Below are 15,980 nucleotides of genomic sequence, written 5' to 3'. Positions count from 1 at the left end.
AGCACCAGGCAGGAACCAAGACCCCATTGTTCTAGGCACTGGACAAGCAGAACAAAAAGATTATTGTGCTTTGATTAGCTACTAAATAACCCACACTCAATCAGAGCACAGGGATTTGCATGTCTGGTGTTGAGAAATAACCATGCCGTCATTTTCCAAAGCAGACCTCATGGCTAATCCAAGAGTTGCATACATGAGAAATAGCCATATGGTTGGGGTCAGTGATGTCCAGCCCTCTCCTCTGATGATCTTAGACAATTGCATTTCAGTTTAATCAAAAAGAGCTTTTGTTTTTGCCAGTTCTTCTCAACCCTGGAATATTTTTTGTGACAAGTCATAGTAGGAAAAAACCAGAGCCAACTAAACTATGCTCTAGTTTTCCAGCCTGAAGGAGGATCTATGGCAGAAACTTCACCCATATGCTCATTTTCTATTTCCAGCTTCTATTTTGTAAAAATAACTTGTTTTCAGAGTGTTGTTTTGCGATGCAGGGAACTGATGAGCAGGATCCCCTGAGAGGCTAATATAAGGGGGAAAGGAGTCCAGGAGAGTTGGCTGTATTTTAAATCGTGGCCACTGGGAGCTGCGGGTGGCCATGCCTGGGGATGGTCATTGTAAACAAACTGTCTCGCAGCCTGCCACCAGATTAGCCTGACGGGCCGCATGCAGCCTGCCCACCACTGGGTTAAGGATTATTTAGAAAACTGGACATGAACAAGTCCATGGGGCCAGATCTAATGCATCCAAGGGTGCTGAGGAAGTTGGTGGATGTGATTGCAGAGCCATTGGCCATTATCTTTGAAAACTCGTGCTGATTGGGGGAGGTCCCAGACGATTAGAAAAAGGCAAAGATAGTGCTCATCTTTAAAAAAGAGAAGGAGAATCTGGAGAACTACAGACTGGTCAGTCTCACCTGAGTGCCTGGAAAAATCATGGAGCCGATCCTCAAGGAATCCATTTTGAAGCACTTGGAGGAAAGGAAGGTGATCAGGAACAGTCAACATGGATTCACCAAGGGCAAATTATGCCTGACCAACTTGACTGCCTTCTATGAGATAACTGTCTCTCTGGATATGGGAAAAGTGGTGGACATGATATTTCTTTACTTAAGCAAAGCTTTTGAGACAGTCTCCCACAGTATTCTTGCCAGGAAATTAAAAAAGTATGGATTGGATGAATGGACTATAAGGTGGATAGAAAGCTGGCCAGATCATTGGTCTGAATGGGTAGTGATCAATGGCTCTATATCTAGTTGGCAGCCGATATCAAGCAGAGTGCCCCAGGGGTCGGTCCTGGGGCTGGTTTGGTTCAACATCTTCATTAATTATTTGGATGATGGGATGGATTGCACCCTCAGCAAGTTTGCAGATGACATTAAGCTGGGGGGAGAGGTAGATACACTGGAGGGTAGGATAGGGTCCAGAGTGACCTAAACAAATTGGAGGATTGGGCCAAAAGAAATTTGATGAGGTTCAACAAGGACAAGTGCAGAGTCCTGCACTTAGGACAGAAGAATCCCATGCACTGCTACAGGTTGGGAACCGACTGGTTAAGCGGCAGTTCTGCAGAAAAGGACCTGGGGATTACAGTGTACAAGAAGCTGGATACGAGTCAACAGGGTGCCCTTGTTGCCAAGAAGGCTAATGGCATACTGGGCTGCATTAGTAGGAGCACTGCCAGTAGATTGAGGGAAGTGATTATTCCCCTCTATTCAGCACTAGTGAGGCCACACCTGGGGTATTGCATCCAGTTTTGGTCCCCCCACTACAGAAAGGATGTGGAAAATTGGAGAGAATCCAGCAGAGGGCAATGAAAATTATTAGGAGGCTGGGGCACAGGGCTTAAGAGGAGAGGTTGAGGGAACTGGGTTTATTTAGTCTGCAGAAGAGAAGAGTGAGGGGGCACTTGATAGCAGCCTTCAACTACCTGAAGGGGGTTCCAAAGAGGATGGAGCTAGGCCGTTCTCAGTGGTGAAAGATGACAGAGCAAGAAGCAATGGTCTCAAGTTGCAGTGGGGAAGGTCTAGGTTGGATATTAGGAATAACTATTTCACTAGGAGGGTGGTGAAGCACAGGAATGGGTTATTTAGGGAGGTGGTGGAGTATCCATCCTTAGAGGTTTTTAAGGCCTGGCTTGATAAAGCCCTGGCTGGGATGATTTAGTTGGGTTTGGTCCTGCTTTGAGCAGGAGATTGGACTAGATGACCTCCTGAGGTCTCTTTCATCCCTAATCTTCTGTGATGCATCCATTTGTAACTGCCTTCTAGTGCTCGTTTATAAGGTTATTTCTGCTGATTTGTAGTCACAGTATATTTAATATATTTACAGAAGAAGACAGGAATGAAAGAAAATAACAATAGTTGAATAACGGTAGAACACAGACAAAAATATATGTGTACAATTTAAGACCCATACTAAACCCAGACTGCAAGTCCAGGTTAAATCTAGAACTATGTTATGAACATAGCTTGTATTACACCATGACATGAAGAATCCACTTAAGCCTTGAGTCTCATTCCCCCTGTCACGCTGCCTGGTATGGGACACAGCTAAGAGCACCAATCTCAGATCAGACTGCCAGAAAACAGGATATGTACCCCTAACCGGTGGTACAGTCTCATCAAATTTCATCAAGGCAGTAACAATTGTGTGCTTCCAAGCCACAGACAGTGGCCTTCAGGCCCTCTAGCCCCTCATGTACCACCCAGACAAGCCAGATTTCTGTGATAAATGATTATTAAAAGCAAAAATCACATATATTAGGGTCGTCCAGTTCCAAAGAACCACATACACACCCCAGGTTGAAATATACTTCAGATCTTACTCAAAATCCAGGCTGGTAGCCAATCCCTTAGTAACTAAAAACAAAAAGGTTTATTAATATATATATATATAAAAGGAAGAGTTACTAAGAGGTTAAAATGAATTTTATACATTACAGTTGATTTCAGAGTTTGTAGATCAGGGTAACAGCAGTGATGTTAAATCTGTCAGTTGGTAATAAGTCTCTCTTGTTCATCCCAAATACTGGGGTCCTCAGTCCATTGTTCAAAGCTCTTTGTTAGAAATCATAATCCAGAAATGTGGGGCAGGAAAGAGGCAAGGGGATGACATCACACTCTCTAATTTATATCCTGCAGTCCATGTGCATGGAAAGTTAGTCTCAAACATGAAATTGGGGATCACATGTTCTACGTGCTTTGCTGAGTCATGAGGCATCCGTTGTCTACATGCTCTCTGAGGTGTCAACAACAAAAAAGTTGAATTTTTTTCCCTTATACCATTGTTACAAGGAACACATTTATTATAACTGCATTAAAAATATAAGTAGCCTTTATTTTGTTGAATAGTGTCAGAACATCACATATGAGGAATCACAAATGAATAGAAATTGCTTCTACAAAATATGTGGGAATACTTCAGCATTTAGTAGCATACCTCTCAATGTAGTGATAGGCATAGCATGCACTATTCTATGAAGTAGCAAGCCATATGTCATGGCATGCTGCTAATGATAATTGGAGATATACCCATCTCCTAGAACTGGAAGGAACCTTGAAAGGTCATTGAGTCCAGCCCCCTGACTTCACTTAGCAGGACCAAGTATTGATTTTTGCCCCAGATCCCTAAGTGGCCCTCTCCAGGACTGAACTCACAACCCTGGGTTTAGCAAGCCAATATCAAACCACTGAGCTATCCTTCCCCCTGAAGCTAAAAAATGAATGCCTAATATTAAGTGTTGTATTAAGGGGCTTATATATTAATAATAATATAAGTCAACATTTCAAAACTGGACGCTTAAAACCGTCTCCTAAATCCACATTTTGGACATTTAAGTAAAAATGGCTTGCTTTTCATAGGTTCTGAACATCCACAAATCTTAGCGGGAGTAGCTGATTCTCAGCACCTCTGAAAAATCAGATCACTTTCATTTAGATACCGAAACATGGATATAGGAATCCAACTTTAAGCACCCACATTTGAAAATGTTGGGCTTACCCCTTTGGGCCTCTATGGATCTCAATTGCCTGAAGAATTATTAATGAATTGATTCTCTGAAGCTCTTTCATGTTCCAATATCTAGACATCGATATTCAGCCACAGAGCATTTCTTTGTATACTCTCAAGGTACAATTGTATACTGTAAATAACTTATTATGGAGCTACAATACAGAATATATTTGGCTGCACAAAGACTATATTTTGTGGTTGAAGTTTATTTTGTTTATGCTGCAAATTAGAGAAGCTATCGTAGGACATTTAGAGTTTTAAAATTGTGTATTGGTATTATTCACCACATTTCTCCAGCTGAAAAAAAAACACATGCCTCATGCCTGGTGTACCATGTGCAGGCCTCTAGGTGACAAAAAACTTGGATCTTAAGTCCTGATTTCAAAACAGATATAGGCACAGACCAATGGGAGTTAGGTGACTAAATAGCTTTGAGGATCTAGGCTTAGAAATCTAAATCCCGTTGACTTTCAGTGAGCCTTAAACTTCTGAGTACTTAAGTCACTTAGGCGCTTTTGAAAATTTTACAGAAAATTGCTTTTCTATCTATCAAGGTGTCAAGGCTGATTCCCCACTCTGGCACTTCGAATGCAGAAGGTGGGGCCCGCAAGGATTCTAAAAATTAATACTGGCCATTCCAGGCTGGTATTAAACTCCCAAGATTACAGCTTCTCTCTGACCTCGGATGGGTAGAGCTGCCACCACCCAAGTGCAAACCCCTCTCCCCTCCACCCGCTTTTGAGAATCCAAGAAAGAGCACTTGGGAATTCCTTCCTAGGGGGTACCCTCAAGCCTTTTAAACCCCCTTCCAGGGAAGAGCTGAGAAACAAAGGAAATCAGCTGTTACCACCAGCTAATTAAACAACATATGCACAAACCTCTTAGGACACAAAACACCCAATCCTATTCTTAAAAAAAGGTCAATTTTATTAAAAACAAAAAAAAAGAAAATACATCTGGAATTTAGGCTATTGCAAGATTTAAAAAGAGCAAATATAATAATTAAGCATCAAGAATGGTTTTCTTGAGGTCCAGCTTAAAGGTTATAAACAAAATAAAAGCACCTGGGGGAGCACAGAGGAGTCCACAAGCCATAAAAAGATAAACCTAATTGCATCTTCCTAGACATCCTCTGATCTACTTACATATCTGGGGTTTCAGATAAGTAGTTTCGAGGTATGATTTGATGATTTTTCATATCTGGTTTAAAGCTTCTTACAGTATTGCTGTTCTGTCTCCTCTCTCCGGAGAACAGACAGACAAGGGGAAAGTTTTTTCCCCAATTTTAGAAAGTTCTAGCCTTCCCATTGGCTCTTTTGGTCAGGTGCCCACTCCCTTCCTTTTACCTATTGGCTTTTTTCAACCCTTAAAAGGTAAAGCAAGTAGAGAACATCTACTAACAGGAATTTTGTAGCTAACTTGCTGGTTGGGTGTCCATAACAGGAAGTTACCCCCCCCCTTCATTTATCATACAAGGTGTAGCAGTTTTAAGGATCAATATCTTACAAAATACCCGGGATTTATAAACATCCACATTTGGTACGAAAGAAGGAAATGTTTTGGTGACAGGTTCTTTCAAAAAGGAAGTGGTTCAGGCTTGGATGGAATTTGAAAAAGAAATCAAATACCTTTACCAAAGGGAAAGGTACCAGAGCAGGGGTTGGCAACCTCTGGCACGTGACTCGCCAAGGTAAGCATCCTGGTGGGCCGGGCCAGTTTGTTTACCTGCCGCCTCCACAGGTTTGACTGATCGCGGCTCCCACTGGCCGCGGTTCGCTGCTCTGGGCCAATGGGGGCGGCGGGAAGCAGCACGGGCTTAGGTATGTGCTGGCCACGGCTTCCCGCCACCCCCATTGGCCCAGAGCAGTGAACCGCGGCCAGTGGGAGCCACAATCAGCCGAACCTGCGGAGCCGGCAGGTAAACAAACTGGCCCGGCCCACCAGGATGCTTACCCTGGCGAGCCACATGCCAGAGGTTGCCGACCCCTGTACCAGAGGATAATGAGGATAAAGAAAAAGCAAAAAGCCTGAATCAAAACAGGCAGAGCTCAACATCCCAGAAATTTGGGTGTATCAAAAAGGGTGCTGAACGTGAACTCTGCAGCTGGAGACCATCTCTAAAGAGAAGCCATCCAGACAGTATTAGAATATTCCTTCAACATCTTTTTCTCAAAGTGAACAACAACAAAAAGTTATAAACAAAGGGTTTGTCCTGCTGTGCTTGTTGCCCATGGGCCTCATTCAGCACTAGTCTGCATTTTGTGTAGCCATTTACACCTGTGCACAGTTTAAAGTCTATCATTTGAATTGGGTAGTAGCAGCTTACACCCAATATTGCACACAAGGTGGTAGAGAATCAGGGACCAGGTCTGGAATGCTCACTCTTGTCAGCTGGGATCTCATGTGCAGAGCATTCACCAAATCAGCTCCAAAGGGGAACAATGCTTTTCTGTTTTATTTCAGAACAGTATGGCCCTTTCTAAGCACCAAAGCAACCAAGCACTTCAGAACCTACAACATATTTAGCTTCACAAGTATGCTGTGAGACATGGAAGAGTTATTAATTCCCATTTTACAGATGGGGAACTGAAGTACAATGAGACTAAGCAATTTGCCTAACCTGGGGATTGAACCTTGGTCTCCTGAGTCTCACATTAGTGCCATAACTAGTAGGCCATTCTCCCCCTCTACAGCCTTCTGTGTTTAAGAGGAAAACACTTTAACACCACCCCCTTCTCAACAATAGAACAAGAAATCATTAAAAGACATAATGATTAAGGGTCTGTTCTAGAAACAACAGATTTTTTGGGGGCACTACTAAAACCAATATCTCATTGCTTTACATACATGTAACGAGATGGGTTCCTGCCCCAAAACAGGGTTTCTCACAACAACTCTTGCTTAATTAACTTTAGGAAGAACAAATAAATATACACAAATACATATCCAAATCCTTGTAATTTATTGATGTAGGGTTTGGTTTTTTTGTGGACTCAATAATAAAAATAATGCTGTGAAAAGTGATAATTGTATGTTCGTTAATACCACTTTGCACAGCACACCTAGTAGCTAGCTGTGAGGCTCTGATAAGTGATATTAACAAACATACAAGTATCACTTATCACAGCCTCCCAGCTAGCAAGTAAGTCTGCTGTGAAAAGTTATACTTGTATGTTTAATATTACTTTTATCAGTAAGCCCCAGGACAAATTAAGCCCTGGGGGAGGGCACATGTCAGAGGGGGAGGCAGCGGGGGCCGGGGGGATGGTGAGCCTACATGGCTGGAGACAGGGATCAGCGCCCACGGCTGCATGGTCAGAGCTGCCACACAGCTGAAATTGGGAGTCAGAGCCTGCTGCCACATGGTCTGGGCCAGGGGGCAGCACCTGCTACCACATGGCTAGAGACAGAGCCCAAAGCTAGGGCCACATGGCAAGAGCTGAGGCTTGGCGCCCAAAGACCCACAGCCAGGCTCTCGAAATCCCACTGTTGGAGCCTGTCAACCAACCACCCCAGGGCTGAAGCTCGAGGGCTCCCCCTGCCTCCAAGGTGGGTTGAGAACCCACCTAGCTTTCTGCAATGTTGTGCCCCACCCGTCTCCAGAGGTGGTGCAGGGCACCACATCCAGGAGGAACATGGAGGGAGGAGTAGAGGCTGATACCCACTCCCTTGCCCCATCACTGCCCAGGAGGCTGTTGTGGCTGCAGGAAAATAAAATGGCCGCATTTGAGAAACGCTACCCTAAACAGTGTACAAGCTAAATAAATAGATGAGGAAGAGTTAACTCTTTTAAATACTAAATCTCATAGAACTAGAATCTTCCTGAGCAAAGGACAGACTCCTTTATGCCCCTGTGACATTGTACTAGTTCACCCACAATTTAACACTTCATTTTATTTGGTTTTCCAAGATTTTATTTAGTCTTAGTATAACCATAGTGCCTTGGAGTCCCAATCATGGCCCAGGACCCCACTGTGCTAAGTGCTGTAAAAATCCAGGACAAAGAGATAGTCACTGCCCCAAGAAGTTTACAATCTTCCTTATTTATTTTGTATTACCCTTTTTTCATTTAGAGTATGTTATCAATCCCTTACTACTTTTATCCATTTCCTATAATATAACCACCACCCCCTTCCTGTTTTCTTACCTAATACCTCTTACTCCCCACACTACTTAAAAAGAAAATCCTCTTAACTAGGAGTAACTTTAGACATGAACAGCACACTCAATGTATGTCTTCACTGACAATCAACCAGGACTCCTACCATCCACACATATCCGAGTTTGGAGGGCGTTAAGCCCAACCTAGTTTATGCAACTGGGGATAGGAATTAGAGTCCAGGTTCCACTTTACCTTGAGCTGAAATTTACCCACTTTTCAGTGAGGCTAAATCACGAAGGTGCTGCTAGTCCTCCAATGCCTTCCCACAATTCCCTGTAAAAGGACAGATATGTTCTCTTTGCAGTTGACACAATGGACTGGGAAAGAATCCTAGATCATCTCAGCACAAAGAGATGGAGATTACTTACCAGTAACTGGAAGTTCTTTGACATATGTGGTCCTTATCTGTATTCCACACACGCGATACACATGTGCACCATGAGCATGACTCTGGAATCTTTTTCAGGCAGTCCCTATTGGCCCGCACATGCACTGTAGCTCTCCTCCTATTTCAAACCAAGGACATCAAAAGTGGTATGGGTTGATGCATCTCCAGTTTCCAGTTCTTACTGCAGTTCAAAACAATCTGCAGCAGAGGAGAGGGAGGGTGGGTCGTGCAATACAGACAGGGACCACACATCTTGAAGAACCTCAAGTTACAGGTAAATAACTGCCACTTCTTCAAGTGATGGCCCCTACATATATTCCACTTGTTGGAGATTATCAAGCAGTAGTAAAACAGGCTGTGGGTGCAGAAGTAATAGCTGGCTGTAGTATTGCTGTCCCCACAGTTGCACCCGCAGTTGATGACTTGTGAAGGGAAGCAAAGAGCTCCAAGTAGCTGCCCTATGTATTTCTAAAAGTGAACATAAGAATGGCCATACTGGGTCAGACCAAAGGTCCATCCAGCCCAGTATCCTGTCTGCCGACAGCGGCCAATGCCAGGTGCTCCAGAGGGAGTGAACCTAACAGGTAATGATCAGGTGATCTCTTTCCTGCCATCTATCACCCACCCTCTGACAAACAGAGGCTAGGGACACCATTCCGTACCCATCCTGGCTAATAGCCATTAATGGACTTAACCTTCATGATTTATCTAGTTCTCTTTTAAACCCTGTTATAGTCCTAGCCTTCACAACCTCCTCAGGCAAGGAGTTCCACAGGTTGACTGTGCGCTGCGTGAAGAACAACTTCCTTTTATTTGTTTTAAACCTGCTGCTCATTAATTTCATTTGGTGGCCTCTAGTTCTTATATTATGGGAACAAGTAAATAACTTTTCCTTATTCACTTTCTCCACATCACTCATGATTTTATATACCTCAATCATATCCCCCCTTAGTGTCCTCTTTTCCAAGCTGAAAAGTCTTAGCCTCTTTAATCTCTCCTCATATGGGACCCATTCCAAACCCCTAATCATTTTAGTGCCCTTCTCTGAACCTTTTCTAATGCCAGTATATCTTTTTTGAGATAAGGAGATCAAGATGTGGGCATACCATGGATTTATATAAGGGCAATAAGATATTCTCTGTCTTATTCTCTATCTCTTTTTGAATGATTCCTAACATCCTGGTTTTTTTACTGCCTCTGCACACTGCGTGGGCATCTTCAGAGAACTATCCACGATGACTCCAAGATTTCTTTCCTGATTAGTTGTAGCTAAATTAACCCCCATCATATAGTTGGGGTTATTTTTTCCAATGTGCATTACTTTACATTTATCCACATAAAAGGGGGGGGAAGGATAGCTCAGTGGTTTGAGCATTAGCCTGCTAAACCCAGGGTTGTGAGTTCAATCCTTGAGGGGACCACTTAGGAATCTGGGGCAAAAATTGGTCCTGCTAGTGAAGGCAGGGGCCTACCCTTTGTTCCCTGTCTTTTAACCAGTTCTCAAGCCATGAAAGGATCTTCCCTCTTATCCCATGACAACTTAGTTTACGTAAGACCCTTTGGTGAGGGACCTTGTCAAAGGCTTTCTGGAAATCTAAGTACACTATGTCCACTGGATCCCTCTTGTCCACATGTTTGTTGACCCCTTCAAAGAACTCTAATAGATTAGTAAAACATGATTTCCCTTTACAGAAACCATGTTGATTTTTGCCCAACAATTTATATTCCTCTATGTGTCTGACAATTTTATTCTTTACTATTGTTTCAACTAAATGCCCGCTACTGACGTTAGACTTACCGATCTGTAATTGCCTCCACCTAAACCAAAGTGGATCTAGACTGCTGGCACTTAACATTAAAAAGGTTGCAGAGCAGTTTCTAAACTAAAGGGATGGGGGAAAGCCGATTGCTGCAGAGGAACACGTGGATTGGACAGAGACTTCTCTTAGAGGAGAGTCTATTGACAGAGATTCCCTAGGTTTTGGTCAGGAGGAGAGGATGGAGAGGATAAAGTATGGGCCAGATCAGACAAAAAACATTCACATAGAAAAGAATCTGACACATCAGAAAAGGGCAGACAAACAGTGACAAGTTTTTTAAGTGATTGTACACAAATGCTAGAAGTCTAAATAATAAGATAGGTGAACTAGAGTGCCTCGTGTTAAAGGAGGACATTGATATAATTGGCATCACAGAACCTGGTGTAGTGAGGACAATCAATGGGACACAGTCATTCCGAGGTACAAAATATATCGGAATGCCAGAATAGGTCGTGCGGGGGTGGGGGAGTGGCACTATATGTGAAAGAAAAAGTAGAATCAAATGAAGTTAAAATTTCTATGGAATGTGGATTCATTTAAATCTCTATGGATAGTAATTCTATGCTCTAATAATAATATAACAGTAGAGATCTATTATTGACCACCTGACCAGGACAGTGAAAGTGGGAGATTAGAGAGGCTATCAAAATAAAGAACTCAATAATAGTGGGGGATTTCAATTATCCCCATATAGACTGGGTACATGTCACCTCAGGACGAAATGCAGAGACAAAATTTCTTAATACTTTAAATGACTTCTTGGAGCAGCTAGTACAGGAACCCACAAGGGGAAAGGCAATTCTCAATTTCGTCCTGAGTGGACACAGGATCTGGTCCAAGAGGTAACCATAACAGAACCACTTGGAAATAGTGACCATAATATAACAACATTTAACATTCCTGCGGTGGGAAGAACACCTCAGCAGCCTAACACTGTGGCATTTCATTTCAGAAAGGGGAACTATGCAAAAATGAGGCGGCTAGTTAAACAGAAATTAAAAGGTACAGTGGCTAGAGCAGGGGTTGGCAACCTTTCAGAAGTGCTGTGCTGAGTCTTCATTTATTCACTCTAATTTAAGATTTTGTGTGCCAGTAATACATTTTAATGTTTTTAGAAGGTCTCTTTAAAAAAATTATATGGAGATATACCTATCTCCCAGAACTGGAAGGGACCCTGAAAGGTCTGAGTCTAGCCCCCTGCCTTCACTAGCAGGACCAACTACTGAGTTTTATCCCAGATCCCTGAGTGGCCCCCTCATGGACTGAACTTACAACCCTGGGTTTAGCAGGCAAATACTCAAACCACTGAACTATCCCTCCCCCCTCTTATAGATAAGTCTATAATATATAACTAAACACTTGTTGTATGTAAAGTAAATAAGGTTTTTAAAAAGTCTAACAAGCTTCATTTAAAATTAAATTAAAATGCAGAGCCCCCTGGACTGGTGACCAGTTCCTGGGCAGCGTGAGTGCCACTGAAAATCAGCTCGCGTGCCGCCTTCGGCACTCGTGTCATAGGTTGCCTACCCCTGGGCTAGAGTGAAGTCCCTGCAAGCTGCATGGACACTTTTCAAAGACACCATAATAGAGGCCCAACTTAAATGTATACCCCAAATTAAAAAAAACAACACAGTAAAAACTAAAAAAGAGCCACCCTGGCTTAGCTTAACCATGTAAAAGAAGCACTGAGAGATAAAAAGGCATCTTTTAAAAAGTGGAAGTCAAATCCTAGTGAGGTAAATAGAAAGGAGCATAAACACTGCCAAATTAAGTGTAAAAATGTAAAAAGAAAAGCCAAAAAGGAGTTTGAAGAACAGCTAAACAAAAACTCAAAAGGTAATAAAATGTTTTTTAAGTATAGTAACTCCTCACTTAAAATCGTCCCGGTTAACGGTGTTTCCTTGTTACATTGCTGATCAGTTAGGGAACATGCTCATTTAAAGTTGTGCAATGCTCCCTTCTAATGTCGTTTGACAGCCGCCTGCTTTGTCCACTGCTTGCAGGAAGAGCAGCCCGTTGCACCTAGCTGGTGGGGGCTTGGAACCAGGGTGGACCGGAAGCCCCCCCATCAGCTCCCCAGTCCCCTAAATTCCCTGTGCAGCAGCCGCCCATCAGGCTATCAATTGCCAGCAGTTCAGTTGTCCCTCCCTCCAATGCCATGTGCTGCTCCTGCCCTCTGCCTTGGAGCTGCTCCTGGCAGCCTCCTGCTTGCTGTGCAGGGGATGTGGGTGGATGTGGGGGGGCTGTCAGGGTGTCCCCCTCCCACCTACTTCTGGCTCCCGCTCACCCTTTCTCAATATAGAGCGGGGTGGGGACAGGACAGAGCTCAGGATGGAGAGAGCTTGCTGGCTACAGCTGCTGTCTCAACTTCCTGATTTTTTTTTAAAGGCAATGTATTTAGAGTGGGGTCAACATACTTAAAGGGGCAATGCGCATCTCTCTCTCTCTCCCACACCAAGGCTGTGTGTCTCAGTCTGCCATGCTGTCTCCCCTCCCTCCATTCGTGCTGTCTTGTAGAGTGTGAGGCTACATTAACAACTTGTTAATCCTTGAGGGCTCAGCCAAATGCTAGTTCATCATTTAGCAGTAAGGCATTCCCTGGGAAATATGCCACCCTCTGACTTCACCATCTCAACCATGCTTCACAATCATAATTGCAGTGTACAGTATTAAATTGTTTGTTTAAAACTTATACTCTGTGTGTGTGTATATATATATATTAGTTTTTTTGTCTGGTGAAAAAAATTTCCCTAGAACCTTACCCCTCCCCACATTTACATTAACATTGTTTTGCTTAAAGTCGCATTTTTCAGGAACATAACTACAACGTTAAGCAAGGAGTTACTGTACATCAGAAGCAAGAAGACTGCTAAACAACCAGTGGGGTCCCTGGGAAAATAGAGATTAAAAAAAGGAGCACTTAAAGATGATAAAGTCATTGCAGAGAAACTAAATTAATTCTTTGCTTCAGTCTTCACAGCTGAGGATGTTAGGGAGATTCCCAAGCCTGAGCCATCCTTTGTAGGTGACAAATCTGAGGAATTGTCACAGATTGAAGTGTCATTAGAGGCGGTTTTGGAATTAATGGATAAACTGAACAGTAACAAGTCACCAAGACCAGATGGCATTCACCCAAGAGTTCTGAAATTGTGAAACTATTATGGTTTGTAACCTGTCCTTCAAATCAGCTTCTGTATCCAATGACTGGAAGATAGCTAATGTAACGTCAATATTTAAAAAGGGCTCTAGAGGTGATCCCGGCAATTACAGACCGGTAAGTGTAACGTCAGTACCGGGCAAATTAGTTGAAACAATAGTAAAGAATAAAATTGGTACATCTCAGTGATGCAGCTGAAGTAGTTTGCCTTCTAGTGGGAAGAGCCCTCACCCTTTCCGGAGAGAGAATATAAGCTAGTTGGTAACAAAGGATAACACACACCAAGATCCATTCTGAAAGTCTGCACGGATATAGCTTGACCCCGTGATAGCTCTGCTATGGTAACAAATAGTTTAGGTGTCTTTGTAACATCCTTTGTTCTTTGCAGATAAATGGCCAAAGCCCTTCAGTTGTCCAGAGAATGCAGACATCTCTCTTCATCTGAGGCATGAGGTTTTGGAAAAAATACTGGTAAATGGACTGCCTGACACACATGAAACTTGGAAACTACTTTAGGAACAAATCTAGGGTGGGGGTTGTGACGAGAGGTTTTTTTAAAATTTTTTGTATAGAAGGTATATGGTGGGTACGCCCTGAGCACTCCCAGGTTCCTGACCCTTCTGGCTCATGTTATAGCTATTAGAAAGACCACCTTCATGGACAAATGGGACACAGAGAATGTAGCTAGAAGCTCAAAGGAGGATTTAGTCAGAGAAAATAGGATAAAGTTGAGGTCCCATTGGTGCAAACTTTACCAGTGTTGGAAAGGATCAGAATCCCCTTCAGAAATCTAGTTGTGACAGGATGAGTGAAGATTGCATAGATATCCACCACATGGTGAAAAGTGCTGTAGTTGCTGCCACAATCTTCTGTTTGACTTTTGTTGCCAGTAACTGTATGATCTGATTTTGAATTGTTTTTCCAAGGTAGTGGTGTGTGTACATTTCTTGGGTGGTGACTCTTCTTAGATGCTTCTGGAGTACAGCATCAAATTCAGCCATCAGCTCCACAATTTTAAGGAAGTTTCCATTGTTTGGCACATACAGCTGATCAGAAGTACCATGCAGTGCTAGGTTTTGGGTAGCAAGCATTCTCACAATGGCAATGAGCCTTTTCAGAACATTTTGCCAGTAAAGAGACTCTGATGCAATCTTTTCTTGATGCTTATCATCTATGGTGGCCTTTAACCTTAGTCTCATCTCAAGCTCTTTCCACCTATGGAATGCTCTCTGGTGATTTGTTGCCTTCTCATGGCATGCCAGATTTCTAGCCAGATTTTTCCAGTCCTTTGTTCCTGTAGACCTCAATGTGGCTGGAACATTAGACTGGAAGAGTTTGCAACAAAAACAGGATGCAACATTCTGGGTGTTAGCGTACATAAGCCATGTCCTCTCCACTTTGTCACCATTGGGAATTTCATGCCAGTAATGTGTTGGATGGAAACGTCTATTTTCATTGTCTTTGGGGAACATGACGTTTTTCACTTGCTGTGGCCCATGCACTAAAAGGAAGTCATTCAGGATACTGCTCAAGTGGGTCCACAGTCCTGGATCATGTAGACTTAAGGAACTAAACTCAGGAGCAGCTGTTTCTTGCGCCTCCATCACACTGTTCTCTGATCTACCCTTTTCTTCAGGAATGTGCATGGTTACATCCATTTGAGATGGAGATATGGATGCTGCAGTAGCTGCCAGGTTATCTGCACTCTGACTAACCAGAGAGACAAAGGGAGAGACAAGAGGGACTGATGGCTCTGGTCTACTGCTTGTGAAGCCTGGCTGTAAAATCCTGTATAGATAGTAAGGTGGTGGTGGGAAATAGATATAAATAAAATACACTGGTGATTGCATCAACCTGAGGCATCTCTTGACAGGTCTGTGAGGGCAGCAGGGGCAGAAGGCAGGGGCAGACGCAAGAGGGACTCAGCTGTGCCTCGCTACAGTCACTTACTAAAAGGGAGAAAGGGCAGGAAACAGTGTTTGAACTCGGCATAATTCTGGACTTCTTGCAAGGAAAAAGTTCCTCGATGGGAAAAATAATGGAAAAAAATATTATCTAACTATACTATGTAGACTATACTATAAAAAGCTACTAAAGCTACTAAGAAACTGTATACAGCATTTTACAGAAATAACACGGGGGAAAAAAAAGAACTGAGGATACCAAAGATTCCAGCTCAGACCATGCAGCAGTAAGAAGGAACTGGAAAGGCATCGGCCCGAACCATCTTTTATGCCCTCAGTTCACAGCACAAGGATCGCTATGGCACATGTGCAGGCCAACGGACACAGCTAGCAAAAATTTCAGGACTCAGGCATATGGTATGCATGTGTATTCCACATGTGGACACATAGGGACCATCACTTGAAGAATCATGGGATACACCCTCTGATAGACATGCAAGTGCAGAAACAGTGAATACATTAACATGGGTAGGGATTGC

Source organism: Mauremys mutica, chromosome 1 (genome assembly GCF_020497125.1).
Source record: "Mauremys mutica isolate MM-2020 ecotype Southern chromosome 1, ASM2049712v1, whole genome shotgun sequence".
NCBI lineage: Eukaryota > Metazoa > Chordata > Testudines > Geoemydidae > Mauremys > Mauremys mutica.
The sequence above is the reverse complement of the archived record's forward strand: the minus strand, read 5'-3'. Positions refer to the sequence as shown.